Raw genomic sequence first — 19,399 nt, 5'->3', positions numbered from 1 at the left:
AACACAAGCAGGGGGAGTGGGAGAGGAAGAAGCAGGCTCCCAGCAGAGGAGCCTGATGCAGGGCTCGATCTCAGAACGCCAGGATCACACCCTGAGCTGAAGGCAGACGCTTATCGACTGAGCCACCCAGGCGCCCTGTGGGTTTTCTAGTCTTATATAATAAATCTGTTTTAGTATACTTATATCTCTGATATTGCTCAATACTTTGTCAAGAAAGTGTCAGGACTGCGCATGAATTTGAGCAGACTTGTCTTTCAGTGCAGGAGATCAACGTCTCTTCACAAGGTGCTAAAGGTTCTTTAACTTTCACACCATGTTTAAGATAATAGCTAGTTGACCCGACCTAGATATTTTCTTCCATAAGTGCTTCAGTGATACTTATAACAAATAAGTAACTCCGTATTCCTTATCACCACTGCCCGCATATCTCTCCATTGCTAGAGGTATCATATAAGTCACGGATCCTCTTCCATATGTATTATATCCCAACTCATCATATGTGAGAGTTGCAGTAATCATGATGCTTTAACCCACTGAGACTTATCAGGGCCCACTTACCACCAGTAATGTAATCCTTGTTGTTATCTGGATAATAAGTTATTCAATTTCAAAATCTTATTCTGAAAAACTGCTTCCACAATCCATGACTGTTAATACCTATTCCTAGTTTGGGTTTTGCTAGAAGACCCTTAGGCAAGTAGGATTTAATGCAAGTAGTCTTAATGGAAGATCATCCTTTCAAAAAGTGTTGTGGGAAAGAAGGAAAACTGAAAGGGAAAAGCAGGTAATAGAGGGTGTCTTATTATCAGATTATCATCAAAGGCAACATGTACTTAAACCACTGAAGAAGCAGAGCCAATGAAAAACATGGGCTTCCGAATGGTCCAAGTGGAAGGGCAAAAAAACAAAACAACAAAAACAAAATTAGGAGAATTCCTATTAAGTATGTATGAAAGTCTGCTCTTTGGGGCTTATACACTTCTCTCACGTTCAGCTTCCCACGTGCATAGGCAGAGAAGACTTTTCCAGAAGACTTCTCAAAAAGCTTTCAGGAGAAGAGATGGAGATGCTGGTAGTGAATGTGTGGCCAAAATGCACTGAAATGGTAAGGCACAGAGAGGAATGGGGAAGGCACCATAAGTATCTGTTACATTTATATTCTGTCTGAACTTTTTAACGTATTTCCCTCTTTCTTTTTCATTTTATTTGTTTTCTCATTTTATACTCCATATTACCTATTGAGCTTTTAAGGGGTCTTTTCTTTCTTACACTCTTACAATTGAATCTTTATTTCTGAAATAATTTTCCCATCAATCTCTTTCCTAAATTCTTACCATTATGTTTCCTGTGTTTTCTAGATACCATCTCTTTTTTTTTTTTTTTGCCTACCTGAGTACCTATGTTTGCTTTGAGTTATTTCATCAGACCTGTACTTGCTTCTTTAATTTTTCAAGTTCATGTTGGATTGTTGTGTGACAATATTCCTGTATTTTAGGATACATTTTATATTGTTTTGTCTTTACTATTGAGAGAAATTGATGCTAATTTTTTTCTTTATGCACTTTTCATATACATACTGCAGTTTGATTTTATATTGTTAATACTTGAACAAGTTGGAGGTTTTTGATCACTTATCAACAGAAAGAGCTCATAATACTTTCTGCTACATAGTTTCAATTAATATGTAAGTTGAAGGTTTTTTTTGTTTGTATGTTTGCTTTTGTTTTATTCTATTCAGTTTGTTTTTCAATATGGTTTACAGGAAGAGAAGTAGTTGGATTCAGATCCAGAATCTATAATTAATTTGAGAAGTGTTTTTTGGTTTTTGTTTTGTTTTGTTTTGTTTACCTATGTATGACCTTCAGCAAGTTACATAACCTCAATCAGCCTCCGTTTTCACTCAATAAAATGATATTAACAGCACTATAAAAATAATAATGTCTACTATTTTGGGGCATTTATTAAGAGCCAGCTGTTGTGTTGAGCACTTTGCTGACATCACAGTATGTGTAAAATGAGGATAATAACACCCACCTGCTCTGGTTCTGCACCTTCAGTGATTTTGAATGCATATAATGCATCTAGCATAAAGTCTGATTTATTGTGTTCAATAAATGTCACTACTGTTTTCCTATCTCTCTCTTTCCTTCTCCTCCTCAGCTCTAAGGTTTTCAATGAATCTATTTAATTTTATTTTTCATTTTCAGAATTTGTATTTAATGATTTCAACATTCTTTTCAGATACTGTCTTGACTCTTGATTTTTAAAACCTTTATTTTTTCTGTTTTTGAGATAACTGTAGATTCAAATGCAGTTGTAAGAAATAGTACAGAGAAAACCCCATGTATACTTCACAGGAGTTCCCTACAGTGGTAACATCTTAACATAGTTATTGCACAATATCACAACCAATATGTATCACAAAGGAACATGGATAACATCCATCATTCTCAGTCACACTTAGCCAGCTTTCCATGCTGTGTGTATTTAGTTCCATACGATTTCAAAACATGTAGACTTCTGTCACAACTGCCACAGTGAAAATACAGAACAGCTCCATCACAATGATCCCTTGGGCTATTCATTTTTGCCATAGCCACCTCTCTCCATCTCTACACCCTGACTCCTAGAAACAGCTAATCTGTTCTCCATCTCTATAATTTGTCATTTCCGGATTGTTACATGAGTGCAATCATACAGCAGGTAACCTTTGAGATTGGAGTTTATCATTAATCCAGTATCATTTATGATATTATCATTAGCATAATTAAATTGAGATCCATCAAAATTATAGTGGATATCAATAGCTGTTCCTTTCTATTGCTGAATGGTGTTCTATGGTATGGATGATTTCACAGTTTTTTAAAGCTTTGATTTCACTCTTTATATATTGGAATATCAGTATTTTTATTTTGGGTCAATTTCATATTATAATGTTATTTTTAACTATTGAAATATAAATTTTCCACTCCATTCCATCTTCTAACCTCTCTCACAAAGGAGATTACCAACGCATGAAGTTTTCAAACTCGGGTCATGACCTTTTTGTTTGTTTTTCTTTAGCTAAACAATTACATTCATAGGTAGCATGGGTACCTTATACGAACAAAATAATCTTAATTTCTCCTTCCCATTCCTTGTGTCATTGTTCATTTGTTTTACTTATATTTAAGCATACATAAGCATATATGTGTGTGTGTGTGTGTGTATATGTACACACACAGGATATATACATAAGCATATATAATTGAACACATTGCTGCTATTATTTTGAACAAACCTGTTAAGTCAATTAAAAATAAAAAACAGAAGTTTTTATTTTACCTTCACTATTTTTCTTCAATAATCTTCCTTTTTTATGTAGATCTGAGTTTCTGACCTATATTGTCTTCTCTCTAAAGAACTTCTAACATTTCTTACAACACTATCTGCTGGCAGCAAATTCCCTCAAGTTTTGTTTGCCTGAGAGAGTCTATTTCTCCCTCACTTTTAAAGGATAATTATGAAGGGTACAGAATTCCAGGTTGGTGGGGGTTTTTTCCTCTACTCTTTAAATAGTTTACCCCAGTCTTTTCTGACCCGCACAGTTTTTAAGAAGTCCGATGGAATTCTTATTTCTCTTCCTTTACAGGTAGGATGTTTTCTCGTCTTTGGCTTCCTTCAAGCATTTTTGTTTATTTTTTATTTTCTGTATTTGATAATGATATGTCAAGGCATAGTGGGCTTTTTGTTTGTTTTGGTTTTTTGTTTTTATTTTTCTGAGTTTCTTGGATTTGTGATTTGGTCTCTGACCTTAATTTAGGTAAATTCTTAGTTATTATTTTTAAAAAATATTTCTTCTGTTCCTATTTCCCTTTCCTTTCCTTCCGGTATTCCCATTATGTGTATGTTCCACCTATGTAGTTGTCCCACAGTCCTTGGATGTTCTTTTCTGCCCCCGCTCCCCTATCCCCCCGCTTGGCGCTTTTTATTCCCGTCTCGTTCTCTTTCCTTTTCAGTAATGGGGGTTTCTGTTGGTATGTCCTCTAGCTCAGAGATTATTCCCCCCTGTCAAGTTCAGTCTACTAATAAGTTTGTCAGAGGCATTCTTCATTTCTGATACGGTGTTTTTCATCTCTAGCACTTCTTTTTGGTTATTTCATAAGATTTCCATCTTTCTGCTTACACTTCCCATCTTTTCTTAAATGCTGTCTACTTTATCCTTGGAGCTCTTAGCACATTGATCATACTTGTTTGCAACTGTTAGTCAGATAATTCCAACACTGCTGCCGTGTCTGGTTCTTATGCTTGCCCTGTCTTCTGATTGTGTTTGTTGCCTTTGGGTATTTCTTGTAAGTTTCTTTTTTCATAGCCAGATATGTTGTGGTAGGTAAAAACATCTGTCGTAAATAGGCCTTTAGTGATGTGGGGTAACTTGGTTGGGGGAAGGGAAGGATTCTCTAGGCCTATTGTTAGGTCTCAGTCTTTTAGTGAGCCTATAACTCTGGACTGTGAACTTCATAAAAACGCTTCTCACTTCTCCCACCTCCCCCTTTGAACTGGACAGAATAGTTAAAGTGGGCTGCAGTTGGCATTTCCCTTTTCTCAAATGAAAGGCTAAGTGGTGGCTGGAGTCAGTATTTTGCTTCCCAAAGGCCAGTAAGGCTTTGATTAAACCTCAACAAGTTAGGCTCTAGTTAAATAGTTTCTCCTGCCGGTGGGCGTGTTAAGAAGAACCAGGTGCTCTGGAGTATTTAAAAAGGGTTCCTTTTCCTCTCCTCCTTCTCCCAGAGCCTAAGGAGATTTTTCTCCAGTATTTACTTTGAAAACCTCGTCCACCTCCTGGAGGCAAAACTCGAAGAAGTGTGAATAGCATGGTGACCCCTCTCTACCTGGATCCCTGTGGAGTTTTTAACTCCCAGACCTGTCCACACAGAGCCCCCGGTAAGTACATCAACCACAGTCCAACTTTTGCTGCCCTGGCACTGACTTCGGCTCCTGGCTGTCCGTCCTGGTAAGTCTGGACTCCCTGTATTTACCTGTCTGTAAAATTTTGGGGGCAGCAGTTTGTCCCGTGTCTCCCTCTCTCTTACGGATCCAAGAAGGGCTGTTGGTTTTTCAGTTTGTTTAGTTTTTTACTTGTTATAGGGATGAAGTGGTGACTCCCAACTCCTTACGAGGGTACCTGAAACCAGGCCCGGCTTGTTTTTTAAAGTGTTGATTGCTATGGCGTGCTGCTGTGTTCTGGGCTTTAATGCATACTCACGTGGTGGTTTTGGTAGTTTCATGTTTGTCCCACTTCTCTGGATATCAACCATTTCAGTTACATTAGTTTCTTAATTTTAAGGTTTTCACGCTCCTTTAATAAGATAAGTGGTTATTGCATGCGGTTGTTTCGTGCAGCCTCAGGTTGAGATTGCATTTGGATGACTGTTTAAGCATAGCTTCAGCTGAGCAGACAGGAAACTCTTGTTCTTAAGCAAATGGGAGGATATTTTCTAGCCCAGAGTTTCACAGAGAGGGAAAATTCTTGTGTCCTGAAATTGGTCAAGCCAAGGGATGAATCTCCAACTCTCACCCATATGTAGAGAGAAACTATGTTGAGGGGTTAAAGAAATCCAAAAATCAACCCACGTTCTTTTTTCTATTATAGAGACACATTTTATATGCAAATAACCACATACCCAAGGTTGGCAGTTAGTGCTCTAAGTAAAATGTAAAGACCTATACAAAGTTGGAGGTAGGGACACATGAAAAGAAAAACACTGTGTGAGCATTGACTAAAAAGGACAGAGATGTGGATCGCTGCCAGGTGTCCTCTTCGTTATTCCTGATATTCACCTCCTGTCCAAAACCCACCCCCTTGTAGTGTGAAGTGATTACTAATTTTCCTCAAAACACAGGTTGGAAAAAACAAAATACACTGCTTTACCAAGCTGAACAATTTATCATTTACTGTATGTGAGCATTTTCCTATTTAAATATGCTGCTAGAGATCACAGCACGAGCAAAAGAGAGATGGGGCATGTTTTTGGAAATTGAGGCTGAGACCAGATTATAAAGGGATCTGATCCTAAGGAGTAAGGGTTTAATTCTGTAGGCAGTGGGGCACTATTGATTATGGTTTGAGCTAGGGATTAATGTGATCTAATTGTACTTCTGGAAGACGGCTTAGGAAGAACTGTAGAATTGATTAGAGAAGAATAACTGAAAGCAGAAAAGCCTGTTAACAGGTGTTTTGTATATTCTTAAGTATAAAATACACAGCTGTAATGATCAGAAGCAGTTAGATATGAAACAAAAGGTTAAATTAATGTCAAAAATGCTTCAATTGGATGATACACAGCTGTGTGATATATCCAACAACACATGAGTGTTTGGTTTAATGCAGTTTTCTATGGTTAATACTGTGTTCCTTATCAACTCAGTGCGTCGGCCTATCTGATTATTATACCTGTGAAAGAAGTTGCAGTAATAATTACTTCCCTGAAACAGTTTAAACTTGAGGTATGTATAATAATCTGTTGTCATAATTATAGTGTCCTTAAAGTATTTCTTTTAAAAGTGAAATCCTATTTCCTTTAACTTATCAGACTGTTACAGTGTTGATAGAAAAATATTTTTTCTTTTCATCTGAAATTCTCCACAGTCATTTCTGAAAACAACCATATAATGGAAAGGTTGCTACCTCGAATGAGTTTAGGAAGAATTTTTTACTCAGTAAACAAAAAATTTAAGTGATCAGAGTATTCACAAATATGAAAAATCTTCTTCCATTGTAAGATTTTATAGTTGGGCATCTCCACATGAAGAAAAAACAGTAATTGTCTTAACTCGACTGAATAAAAAAAATTCAGTTACCGAGTAGTTAAATATTAGTGGACGTATTATTTGTATGTAGAATTTTAAGTCTAAATCCACCAGTTCCTATTTTCATCAGAAATATTCCCTAAAAGTGTTTTTACCTTGTCAGAAAATGTCTGTAGCCTTTCATGATGCAGTATTTCTGTTAATTCTCTTTACTCCTGACTTTCCACACAATGTTCGTGTTACCCTCCTTGGTCAGATGTGTTCTTACTGAATATAAGAAGAGCCTCCATTTTGACCAATTCTTTTGCTTAATTTTGCATTGATGGTAGTTATTTTGAAGCTACTTCATTTAGAATAGAAGGAGGTATTTGAATTTTCCAAGTAAATGACAACAATCAAATATAATTTGTTTTCGGTCAACATTCCTTGCTATTACAACTCTGAATATTTCAGTACTCTCTTCTGTCTGTTAAACAGTGTGGTCTTTTATCATGGAATATTTGTCTTCAAAGATAAAAACATATTTTGTATTAGCATAAATTATTTGGGGAAAGACGAATTTGATACACATATAGCCAAAAAAACCTAGAGTAGAAAAATGATTCTGTAAACATCTGAGAGTTCATGGTGGACACAGGAGGCCATGAGATCCTGAACAAAACCTAATGGAAACTCTGAAACAATTATCTGACCTGGGGTTACCATGATTGATTCCTAAGAATTCTAATGTATTATATAAATTGGCTGAATGCTTTAGACTTTATCAGAATACTATATTCATGAGGAAAGGGAGTAAATAAAATGAGTGGATGGAAAAGTATATAACATGAATAAATTTGAAAGCAAATTAAGAAAATCACTCAAAGACAGCAAAGTCCATGGGTTAAAAAAAAAAAAAACAGTAAGATTAGAGCACAGTATCAGAGAAGGTAAATAATCAGGAAAGGGTAAATTTAGATAATGGTTTTCCACTTCTGATACTTGGGCCTAATTAAGAATGGTACAGCTACACGCATATCCGTTGGTGAGTGGAATGGGTAATTTAAACATCGAGTGCTTGGATTATGTTCTAATGATGGAGTACTATGTCGAAGCATTAAGTACAGGGATATGTTCTTGCAAGGGAGGAAGTAGAAAGTGGGGACAGAAGTTCATGTGGAAAATATGAGTCAACATTTTTCTTATGTATGTTTGAAACACTGTCTAAGTCCTGACATACCATAAGTGCTTACTAATTTGTTAATGGATGAAGTTCTAAGACCTAAATGTTCTCTTGAACTCCCTAGTGATAATGGCTTGAAAGCTGCAGCCAGACTACATAAAATATAGTAGAATCATGGCAATTGAAATTTCTTTCAGAATTTAGCCTGTTCACTACATATTGTTACATATTGTTACATATTGTTCATGTGGGTCATTTACTTAATGGTGATTGTAGCTCAAGTTTTAAATGTTCGTAACACCTGTCAGTTGCAGAAATTTTTTCTTTTATATTTATCTATAACTGGCTTCCCACCGGTAACTCTTATTACATTCATTCAGTGTATCTTTCATAACATATAATGTTTCCATGTATCTCACGTTAGTTATTTGATGAACATAATATTAGAAATGTAATATAAATGAATTATGCCAAAACTAGTATCAGTATTTACTTTTTCTGAAGACCTGATGGGTAAATTACTGAGATACATATTACAGCAACTTAACCTTATTTGTTTGTAAAAATGGTTTTTTTTCCAGGAATTTTTGGTGAAAAATTTTCCTGTCAGCATCATTTTTTAAAACAGAGTAAAATATTATCTGTTAATACAGGCTTAAATGTTAAGGCATTGGATCTTATTTCTTAAATTTGATGCCAGAGATGTCTCATTTTACTTATTCAAATGCTTTTGGGGGGGGGGGGTCAGAGGAATACCGTTCACTAGTGTTAAACTTCCTAAACATCACAACTTGTGAGACAGACAGACACATACAGAGTGTATGCGTATATATGTGATTACTTAATGCCTTCATGAAGCTTTGTAGCAAGTGAATAATTACTTGTATACACTGACCTTAGTGGCTACCATAAAACATTCTAATTATTGCATTCTTCAAGTGACTGTAATTAATGTAATCTCCAAAGCCGTAAAATACCAATATTTCAGGTAGCAGATTATCTGTAACATTTGTTGCACAAGATGGTAGTTGAATGTGCAATCAGTGCTATAATTCACTGTTAATCTTTTAATACGGAACCTTAAAAGTGCCAGTTGTTAATAAATTGCTGCTGTAGTATCATAGGCTTGAACTCAACTCCCAGTGAAAATGAGCAATTAAACGTGCAACAAAACTGAAACCTTAGAAAAAACGCTACCCTTAGAAATGAATGTTAGTATCTATAATATTTCATAAGCAAGAAATTTGAGCACTGGATAAGTATCAAGCAAAATTGATAGCTCAACTTTTCATTGTAAAACCTTTGCCATCCTACAAAATTATCAAAAGCTATGTAAGATATTGAGCACATTTTAGGAACACATGATCTATGAAATGTATGTTAAAAATGTATTTATTTTGTAAATAGTATTCTTAATCAGCCAGTACAAAAATTGTCAATTTCAATTGTTGTATATATTGAATAGTTTGGGCCTTTAACCTTGTGGCAACAAAAAAAGGTGCAGGTGTGGAGTGGGTCAATAACTAAATAAAAAGATCTATAAAGTGTTATTTTTGTATCAAAAGTTATCTTAGCCACCAGTGCACCTTGTTCTTGAGACACTGTTAAGCATGCTTAAAGGATTTGAAACTCCAAAAACTTTTATTAAACTGTGGACTACAGTAAATATGTTATTAAAAAGTAAAGAACAGGCTTCTTTCAATAAAACTGTCCTTGGCACTGGGAGACCCTTTAGGAACAAACTACAGTTGATCCTCTGAGATGATTTTTCTTATTACTTAGACTTTGTTTTTGCTTTCTTAAACTTTAAGAAAAAAGTGTTTTTATGCTGTTTAATTATGTCAACTAGACTTTTGATTGTCTCTCAAATTTAAACCCTCTTTGATCAAATAGGCACAATGATCATTCTGCTATCACTGATTTCTATTAAAATCTGTAAACAAATTGGAATATCAATTAAACCTGATTATAATGTATGTATATCTCCACTCTAGCTCTCAGGAAAAAACAGTTCTGTAAAGGAAAATGAAGGAATGAAAGAGAAATAGTGCGCTTCTTCCCAACCCGTACTCACCCCCCAAAATTTTCCATATTATAAATAAGGAATATTTATACCTGACAGAAGTGAGAAAGAACATACATTGTATTCAGAGGATAGGCTATAAGACAGCGTTGTAATGACTTATAATTAGAAAATGGAAATACTATGGGACGCCTGGGTGACTCAGTAGGTTAAGCGTCTGCGTTTGGCTCAGGTCATGATCTCAGGGTCCTGGGATGGAGCCCCACTTCGGACTCCCTGCTCAGTTGGGGGGGGGGGGTCTGCTTCTCCCTCTCCCTTTGCCCCTTTCCTTCTGCCCCTCCCCTCTGCTCATGCTCTTACTCTCTCTCATAAATAAAATATTTTTTTTTAAATGGAAATATTGTATATCCAAAGAAACTCATTTTCCCAAACTGTCAGTTTTGTCAAATTTTGAAATAGATATAGACACGATATGAGTTGAATCTGAAAAGTGGTTGGTAAAATTTAGACTTCGAGAGGAAGTGGAAAGAGGACTTACAAGAGGAAAATATTTTCTTTACACAGTTTTGCTGTGAATATAGTTTGACTATGTGTATCAAAATATTTCAGGGGTACTTATTTAATGGGCAATGGCTTGAAACTGTTTAAATACAACATACATTTCTTTTTAAAAATCATTTTTATGCATTAAATCCGTTACTACACCCTATTCCTGAGCAACAATTTTACACGTTATTATTTTAAAAATTGCAAATTATTTTCTGGAGATTGTTTGGGAATTGATTCAAAGCCTGAATTCTATACTATTCTATACTTTCTCCCCTCATCCACTTCTGTCTGTCTGTCTCTCTCTCTCTCTCTCACTCACACAGACACACACACACACACACACACACACACACACACACTGGCTCTCATAACGTTTTTTTATATACTACTGTATTTATAGAAGAAATAGAAATGTCTAATGAACTTTACTATAGACTTAAATGCCTTTATATTTTATATATGAGAGCATGCATCAATTTATTTGGTAATCCAATTTAAATATTCTCCTTCGAGAGTTTGTTTTTTAAGGATAATTTCATACAGAAACATGTTTGTGCCTTAAGATTCCTTCCTGTGTTTATTTGGTTTTTATAGTTTTCAATGAAAAGAATGCCTATTAGGACAAACTTATTTAATGACACTGATAAACCATGAAACATGAATAACTGAATGTAAAAAAGATGCATTTAATCTCTGATTTCAGAATGTGTTTTCTTGTAAAATTTTCATGAAGGCATGCAGCTTTAAGTATAATACTTAAAAGTCCTCAGAAGGTAAGCCTGATACTCTTTATATTCACAAGCCTAAGTCATATTTTATGAATCAAACTCAAGCATCTTTAATTTTCATAATTCTTTACCTCTGAAAGATCCTAAAATAAGCTATTGAGTTTTACTGGATCTCTAGGTAAATGTAAGTCAATTCAAGAGAACATGTTTAATAGTTGAATAAAAGCTTTATCACTTTATTTCAAAATGAAATTCATGTATATTTCCAGGATAGCATCAAAAGTGTTGCTCAGGGATTCTTAAGAGGCATTTCAGGAGAAAATATGAAAGCATTTAATTCGAGTCCATTTAATTCAATGTTCATTTCCTGGACATCTTACAAGTCATACCAATATTACTTCGGTTATCCTTATGATTGTAAGCAGATGACAATACAAAACATCATAAGCTAACATAAAGAATATAAGCAGATCCTAAATCCTGCTCATTCTTCCACTGTTAGCTGTGAGGTCTTGCATGTGCTCAGTAAGCTCCCTTGGGTGCAGTTTCCCCGTGGTTAAATGAAAGTGGTGGACTAGTTGAATACTATATTTTCCATGTATTCAGCTGTATTAAACGAAATACTAATTTTCAACTTATACATAATGTATTTCTACTTCATGTATAATGTTTCTATATTAGGCATTGCTATGTATAAAAATAATCTGAAAATGTAGATATAATTTCTATGTAGATGGCATTTTGTTTCATAATGAAGGATAAATACTTTAAAAAGCATGTTTAATTCAAGTATAGTTGACATACAATATTTTATTAGTTTCAAGTATTCTACAGAATGATTTGACAATTGCATACATTATGAAATGCTCACCATGATAAGTATAGTTACTGTCCATTAGCATACAAAGTTATTACAGTATTATTGACTATAGCATCAATAACATGGGTGAGAGTGCCAACTTCCCTTCCAGTAGAAAATCTGCATATAACTTTTGACTTACCCAAAACTTAACTACTAATAGCGTATTGTTGACTAGGTCTTACTGATTAAAAAAAAAACACTTGATTAAAACATATTTTGAATGTTATAAATACCAAATACCATATTCTTAGAGTAAAGCAAGCTAGAGAAAGAAAATGTTAAAAAAATTATAAGAGAAAATACATTTATTGTACTGTACTGCATTTATTGATACTCTGTTTATATCATGTTGACTTTATCTCAAAACTAGTCTTTAGTATGCCTTTCTTACGGCAAACCTGTACCCATATAGAAGCTATGTTCTTCAATAGAAGATAAAAAGGTATTTTGCAAAAAACGCAAGGTTTTTTATGTACTGGTGTAGTTGTAGGGAGACCTCACAAATACTCCCCCGCCTTCTTTTAAGTAATGGTCCTCTTGCTGGATTCATCCTGCAATGGTGGGCAACCACAGCTGCAGACCCCAATAGACAGTACACATCCAACATTTCAACTTACTCTTTAATGCCAGGACTTTTCTCTGCTTTTGGGAGGATTTCCAACATCACTAGTGATACTTCATATGAGTCCTATGGTATTATTAAAGGTTTATGGTATTATACCAAATTCAGTGAAAAATATGTAAGAATCATGAGAAGTCTTTTTTTTTTTTCTCACTGTGATAGACAATTATTGGACAAATTGTTCTGTGGAGAGGATTAGCGTCACATGGTGTTTTAAATGGATACTCGCAACACATGAGCTCATCACAATAGCAACAAGCAGTGGCTACAAAATTATTAGAGTAGTATGGTTTGTATTACAGTTAATTTTATGCATTTATGAATTAATGCTGCATCTTTTCATTTAAGAGCTCTTTAAGAGAAGGGTCTGAGTATGCAATAGCCCTGTGTCTATCCTGGAGTTAAGCCCTGCAGCTTTTCAAAGCCACATGTTATGGGGGCTTGTCTTCCTGGTGCAGATTCCTAGGGCTAGGGTGCCCACTTTGGGGCCTGATCTCCTTGCTCCTCAGGGAAGACCTCTTGTGCCTGTGATAGCCCTCCCATTTGTGGGTCAGTCCCTTAGGAATTTGGTTCCCAGCCGCATGCCTGCCCCTCCTATCCTTCTCAATATTGTTTTTTTGTTTATTTCCATAGCTGTGGAAAAGGTGTTCTGCTAGTCTTGAGGTCATTTTCAGAGTGAGTTGCATTACACACATTTGCAGCCTTGGTGTATTTATGGGAGGAAATGAGCTAAGGATCCTCCTGCTTTACAACTCTCCTGCAATCCTGAATTAATGCTTCATATTAACATATAAATATATAATATATAAATATAAAAATTTTTAAAGCATAAGTTTTGATTTTTCCCTTTTACCCTTAGTAGTTGAATATTCACGCTAGAGAAGACTTTTTCTTAGGAAAGAATCTGTGTGGTGTATTTCCACCAAAAATTTTTTAAAAACTTACAAATTTGAAGAACATTTCAGTACATAAAAACACGAAATATGGAATAATGCTGTTACCATATCAGTGCATTTTAGTAATTAATGTAAATAATGATTTAAACCTCAATAGAAAATTTAGGAAAGTATTTTTATATGATTTTTATTCATTTAAGTTTCTGAGAATGTTTTATAGCCCAGAGTGCTGTCTATGTTGGTGAACATTTCATGAGAGCTTGAGAAGACTGTGTATTCAGATATTGCTGGAATATTATGTGAATGTTATTTATATTAAGTTGATTGATAATGCTGTTTGTGTCAACAGGATCCTTCCAGATTTTCTACTTTCCTTATTTATAATGGAAAGAGGGCTGGGACATCTCCCACAATTAGTGTTTTGACTCTCATTGTTTTTGACTCTCATTATTTAATGACTCTCTTTATTCCTAATGATTTCCCTTGTTTTGATGTTTTCTATGTGTAAAATTCATATGGCTACTTCAGCTTGCTTTTGATTAGTGTTAGCATGTTACATATTTTCATCTTACTTTCACTTAATTCTTTGTTTAAAGGGTTTCCCTGTACACAGCATATAGTTGGGTCCTGTTTGTAGTACTTCAATGGAAAGGGTTCCGAACAAGGAAAATTATCAGGAATAAAAAAGAGCATTGCATGATGCGGTTCAAGAATGGATGGAAGCAGAAGGACAAACAGAGAAATCTGTTATTGTTGGTGCTGTCTATCCCCCTCTTTGAGGCTTCCTTGTTCTTGATTCTTTTCTCCGACTGATGTCTTCCTCCTCAGAGAGCGATTTACTGCCCATTCAGCTGTAATCCACTGTTATCATACTGGAGCCCTTTGATGTGTTTTTCAGTTGTTAGGTAGAGGAAGCATTCTATAATCTATTAAAATCTTAAATCTTGTAATGGGGACCTCTATCAGGGCTGACTCTATCACAAGTGCTGTTCCAGTGGCAGAGTTTACTTTTTCTCCCCTTTAGAGGAGGTAGAGAGATAAAGCATGCTGCTGTGGAAGGAATACCCTTCTCCAGTTGGTGTAAGGTCCTAGAAGATTCTCTCTTGGAGAGTAGAACTTTGGTATGGAAAACACTCAAGGAATTATTCACAAGGATTACGTTTCTTTTCCCTCTGTTAGACTCATCAGAGGATCTTTCTTGGCACTTTGCCTTGAGAATCTGTTGGTTCCTAGAGTTAAAACCATTGAAAATGTGGTTCCCCTCTCCTCAGATTTTGGCATCTAGAGATTTTTATTCTCAGTCTCATTAACACTCAGCCTCCAGTAACTTAAAGAATTTACCATGTAAGTGTTAATACTAGTTCTTCTGTACTTTCTCAGATCTGTAGGCTGATGTAAGCTTTGACTCTTTGTATTAAGCTGTCTCTCCAGATTAGGTGGTGACTGTTCCGCAGCCACAGTTCTCTGATAGTTTGAGGAAAAAAAATAAATATTCAATGTGTTCAGCTTTTTCCCCTTATAAGAATGAGAATGAGAGCCTCTAAGTTTTTCAATGTTGAAGCCAAAACTAGAAATTGACATTATTCATTTTGTTCCAATTTTGAACATTGGGGAATCTTTCAGATTGACCTCCATTTCTTTGAACATGACATTATCATCTTTGTCATCATTTCCTTACTTTCTGACAGTATAAGATGCTCCACTCTCCTCTTCTGTTTTCACTGCCCTTGCATAGAAACAGCCATTTTTCCAAGGAATTCGGGGTTCATTTATTGGAGAATAGATTTAGAAATCAAAACATGGTCACTGGATATGCTTATTGCTACTCCAGTTCTAGAACTTTCCAACTTTGTCTCCATCCAATTTCTACAATACCATCTTTATTTTCCAGCAATTAACTGTTTTTGAGTATAAGAAAAATACACACAAAAAGACCAGTGCTGTTTAAAATTCTGTGTTATCTTACTACCTGTAAAAACCTAACTCAGAATATCTGGGGGTATGACAAAGGAATTTTTTATTTTTCAAATACTCTTTAAGTTGCTTCAGTATAGTCTAAAGTTAAACCATTCTTTTAAAATACTCAATGAGGTTGGGGCATCTGGGGCACTTAGTTAAACATCTGACTCTTGGTTTAGCTTCAGCTCATGATCTCAGGGTTCTGGGATCAAGCCCCATGTTGGGCTCCATGCTCAATGGGGAGTCTGCTTGAGGATTTTCTCTCCCTCTCTGTCTTAAATCTTCAAAATAAAAAAAAAATCAATGATCTCCACACTAGTAGAGAGGATAATATTAATATTTTTAATATTTCTTTATTACAGGAGTGATCTCTATAAAGTAGAAATATACCGTTACGAAACCTGAGGAAATAGCAATTTCAGGAGACCAGTAAAGTGAACAAACTTGAATTCATGTTGTATTCCATTTCTTTTTATCACCCTTTACCACCCCTTTCAAGATAGAAGCACTGTTTTTCCTACTTGTCAGGAGTGTTGGTGGCTAATATCTGTGTACTTCTCTGGTAATTGCTGTGCTTGAAAAGAACTACTTATACCAAGGTTACATGCCTCAATTTTTAGAAGGTCAATAGGGGGCTGAGAAGAGTCAGTGCCCTTCCCTCAGTTGGGGACAACACTTCAGAGTCATGCCAACTCCACAACCCCACCTTGAAGGTAGCCTAGGCTGCTGTAATGCAAAGTGTTTCTCTACCCGGTCCTGCTTTTCTTACACCTGACTCACAGTATTTTTGAGAAAACTTCACTCTAGATTTGTGCCCAAATCTTAAAACCTCAAGATTCTGTGTCTAAGGAACCCAACCTGTGACAATGTTATTTTCTTTAAACATATTATATGGTGAAACGATGGGAGGATAACAGAATTCTTAAGTTTATTGTGCATTTAGGATTTGGCTCTCGTATATACTTATTTCCATTTAATACTTCCAGTGACAGCTTGAAGTTAGTTTTTAAAATAGACATCCATCCTAATTATGCTATCATTCAAATAGTATCTATTTTGAACTTTGATTCTAGTCAGGATGTTGATTAAAGTACTTTCAAATAAAAGATATTTTCAATATTTAAAAGGTACTTTGAAATAAATAAATAATGCATCTAAAATTAATTTTCCTGACTAGAAAAAAAATTAACCTGAAGTTTACAAAAAGACTACAAAAGGTTAATAACCCAGAGATTGCCAGAGTTACTTTTATTCCATTTGCCTTCAGGTAGAGAAAAGAGGAAAATAATAATTCTTTGGTTAAATGGTCTTTCCTATATGTATTCTCATAATGATAAATGATAAATGCAGATAAATAGATAAAAGGAAAGCTAAAATAGCTGAATTACAACTATTACCACTGTTAATGCTTTTGTGTATTTTTTTTAGTTTTAACTGAGCTATGATTATATTGCAGATACCATTTTATACTTTATAGTTCAAAATTTTGTGTATTATCAACCTATTGTGAACATTAATTATATAAATAAAAACTATTCTGAAATACTTTGAGTATATAGTATTCTGTTGGGTACTTGGTAGTTTATTTCCCTAGTGTTGTTTTTATGTTGTTTTGAATAGCCCTATTATTTTTTAAATGTTTTTTTATTATATTATGTTAGTCACCATACAGTACATCCCCGGTTTCCGATGTAAGGCTCGATGATTCATTAGTTGCGTATAACACCCAGTGCACCATGCAATACGTGCCCTCCTTACTACCCATCACCAGTCTATCCCATTCCCCCACCTCCCTCCCCTCTGAGGCCCCCAGTTTGTTTCTCATAGTCCATAATCTCTCATGCTTCATTCTCCCTTCTGATTACCCCCCCTTTCTTTATCCCTTTCTTCCCCTACCGATCTTCCTAGTTCTTATGTTCCATAGATGAGAGAAACCATATGATAATTGTCTTTCTCTGCTTGACTTATTTCACTTAGCATTATCTCCTCCAGTGCCGTCCATTTTGCAGCAAATGTTGAGAACTCGTTCTTTCTGATAGCTGAGTAATATTCCATTGTATATATGGACCACAACTTCTTAATCCAGTCATCTGTTGAAGGGCATCTCGGTTCCTTCCACGATTTGGCTGTTGTGGACAATGCTGCTATGAACATTGGGGTGCATATTGAATAGCCTTATTATAATAGTACCACAGTATGTATTTTTGTGCATGATTCTTTCATAGCATTTGATAAAGTTTTGTTATAGTGTCTCTGAAATGGAATTATAAGTGAAATGGTATATTACTACTATTTATCTTGAAATATATTACATATGTTTTATCAAATACATTTTAAAATACTTAAAATGTTACATCAAATAGAGATACCTATTTTATCATTTCCTCGTTAGCATTATATATTCAATATAGGCTAATTTTAATAATGAAAATAGAAGTTGGTGGACAGTCATTGAATAAATGTAAATATTATGTTAGAGTTGTTTAATCTGAATTGTGTTCTGAAATAGTTACACAGTTCAAATCATCCAGGATAGATAGGGCGAAATAGGCAACTTGAAAAATGTTAAAATGTAGATAAACGATGGTATATCTAGGTGGGTGACAAAGAAATTGGAAATATATAGGCAAATTCTAGATTGATAGTTTTAGGTGATAAAATTAGGATCCAGTTGTGCAGAAAGAGTAGCTTTAGACCTTTCAGAAAATAAGCCAGAATCTGAAAAGTGAGTTTTTAGTCTGTGTCCTCATAATTTCATTTTTGAGCATACACACTCCAAGTCTGAAAGAAGTGTATGTGAGTGTGTATGGGAAATGCATGTGTGTCGGTTTAGGTGAGGAAATGCCTGTGGGTAAGTGACTGTGTGCGTGGTTACATGTAATTTATAGGATTGTCTTTTGGTAGTGTCTGTATGTATTTGTACGTGCAACAATATGCATGTGTTTATGTGAGTATCTGTTTATATGGGGATGTACATGTGTGTATGGGACTGTGCATGTGAGAAGTGCCCATCTGTGTGAGTTCACATGTCTATTTGAGGGTGTGCTTGTGGGTGTGCTTTCTGAGGGCATGTATACTTGCCCTTGGTCATGTAAAGTATGTGATAGCCTTAGAGACTGAGGTGATCACATATCGGGGAGGATATTAAGATTTGGTACTACCACATATGCAAAGGGAGGAAAATATTTAATGAAATAAAGAGTCATCAGAATCAACCAAGATGTAGAAAGAGTTGAAGTTACAAAAGGTGACTGGATTACACAACATAAAATCATTGGTCGCCTTGGCCCAATCAGTTTGAATCAATATAACCCAGACTGGAGGATATCTAAGAATAATCAGGGAATTGAGAAAAGGAAACAGTTCATATAGACTATTGTTTCAAGAAGTGTGGTTATGAAGAGCAGAGATAGAAGTTTGGTGTTACAGACAAATAGGTGTGGCTGGGTGTTTACTTTTACTTTAGGACATGAATAGTATAATATGTTTTAAATTTATAGGAATAATCTATTAGAAATGGAGAAAGAGAGAGTGGTCAAGTTTCATTCTTTTGCATGTAGCTGTCCAATTTTCCCAGCACCATTTATTGAAGAGACTGTCTTTTTTCCACCGGATATTTTTTCCTGCTTTATCAAAGATTAGTTGTCCAAAGAGCTGAGGGTCCATTTCTGGGTTCTCTATTCTGTTCCATTGGTCTATGTGTCTGTTTTTGTGCCAGTACCATGCTGTCTTTGTGATCACAGCTTTGTAGTACAGCTTGAAATCTGGCATTGTAATGGCCCAGCTTTGTTTTTCCTTTTCAACAGTTC

General features: G+C 35.2%; 1 protein-coding gene across 2 annotated transcripts in view; it reads left to right on the top strand.

Annotated features, from left to right (window-relative positions):
- LOC123799262 (uncharacterized) overlaps positions 1–19,399 on the top strand; it is a 1,380,163-nt gene that overhangs the window by 1,172,172 nt on the left and 188,592 nt on the right. For both annotated transcript variants that reach the window (XR_015724344.1, XR_015724346.1), the window contains one exon: positions 4,771–4,923. The gene's annotated coding sequence lies outside the window, so the exon portion shown is untranslated. The remainder of the gene's footprint in view (positions 1–4,770; positions 4,924–19,399) is intronic.

Source organism: Ursus americanus, chromosome 5 (genome assembly GCF_024610735.1).
Source record: "Ursus americanus isolate L20-20 chromosome 5, mUrsAme1.1.p, whole genome shotgun sequence".
Taxonomy (NCBI): Eukaryota; Metazoa; Chordata; class Mammalia; order Carnivora; family Ursidae; genus Ursus; species Ursus americanus.
Note: the sequence above shows the minus strand (reverse complement) of the source record. Positions and strands in the feature narration are given on the sequence as shown.